This window comes from Sinocyclocheilus anshuiensis, unplaced genomic scaffold (genome assembly GCF_001515605.1).
Source record: "Sinocyclocheilus anshuiensis isolate Anshui unplaced genomic scaffold, SAMN03320099.WGS_v1.1 scaffold506, whole genome shotgun sequence".
NCBI classification, from domain to species: Eukaryota; Metazoa; Chordata; class Actinopteri; order Cypriniformes; family Cyprinidae; genus Sinocyclocheilus; species Sinocyclocheilus anshuiensis.
In genome coordinates, this window is record NW_015544144.1 from 511,854 (window position 1) to 513,223 (window position 1,370).

Below are 1,370 nucleotides of genomic sequence, written 5' to 3' on the forward strand. Positions count from 1 at the left end.
TGGACAATAAATGTATGTGAGATTTTTTTGGTCCATTTTTCGTGTGAGGATCATATTTGTTTTTTTTTACATCTTCAGTGCAAGCATGGATTTGGCATATATTGGTAATAGCTTACAGTGTCTTACTATTATAAGTACACTGTAAAAAAAAAACACGTAAAAAAAAGGTGCAATGCATGGCAGCACAGGGTGCCAAACGTTTGCCATTAATGGGAATAATGGTGATACACCAAGAACTGAAGTAACATGTTTACACATACATATGGTATCATGATTATGGCTTACAGCTGTAACTTTACATTAAGCTATGACAGTTTTATTTTTTTTTAATCTGTGATGTTTTAAGGCTGTTAGTTATAGTGTATCGTGTAAATATGTCACACTCACAAATATGAATTTATTACAAACAATCAATATTAATTAGTCCCCCTCTATTTTCATGTAATGCAATGCAATACCTTTTCTATTGTAAATAACACCAATCTTAAAAACAGCAATACCAACATTTGTACACTGCTTAAAAGTATCACTAGGTTCTAACACTTGGTAAAATATGAAACTCAAAACATTAAGAACATAAAACTCTTCTCACAATGCTTGTATAATCCATAATAGACACTATAACTATCCTATAAATCTTTCTAAAACACAACATGAACAAATCCAATTAATATCATCATTGCAAGTCTTCTACACACAAGGGTTTGGACAGACCAATGGGTACAACTCCAATTCATTCTGCATCTTGGTCCCTGAAAGAGAAAGAACGAGAAAGAGAAAGAGAGAATGGTTATACATCTCAATTGTAAGCGTTTCAATTTGAAGTAAAAGTGAAGTTAAACATGCATACCATTTTTTATGGTGTCCTTCTTCCTTCCGTTTATTGACGAATTTTCGGGCATTAGACTACTCCACGTGTCCTTGAGAAATGTGTTTCTTTTTTGTAAAGGAAAGAGGTTTACACAATGAGAGGGTTAGCTAAATTTGGGTTGCTACAGATAAATGTAGACAACGTGCCCCTGACCCCATTATGAATTTGGAAACAATTTAAAAATCAAAAATGCAGCATTTTTTAATTGCATACCTCTACGTGTTGTGGGTTGTTGTTGTTCTTTCTTTGATGCCGCCGCCGTCTTTGATTTGAACATTGCTATAAGAAAAACACGACACGAATCAAGGCTTACGTTTATCATTAAGTTAATCAAGATATTACCTACCAGTGGAGACGAAAACGCAGCATTTAATCCCGCGCTGGCACAAAAATTAAGGTAGTTGCTCCGATGGGAAAGCGTGACTGGATGTAAACAGAGTTAATTGGCACAACAGGCAACGCACACAAGGTCTCTGCAGGACCTGATTTGCTCACGTCA

At 35.1% G+C, this 1,370-nt stretch overlaps 1 long non-coding RNA gene across 1 annotated transcript; it reads right to left on the bottom strand.

The window, feature by feature from the left end:
- Positions 1-875: 875 nt before the first annotated feature.
- Positions 876-1,370, bottom strand: LOC107695099 (uncharacterized). Its single transcript, XR_001634958.1, has 3 exons — positions 1,214-1,370; positions 1,085-1,150; positions 876-936 (listed from the first exon to the last, which is right to left on the bottom strand). It is a non-coding gene; the product is annotated as an uncharacterized LOC107695099 (long non-coding RNA).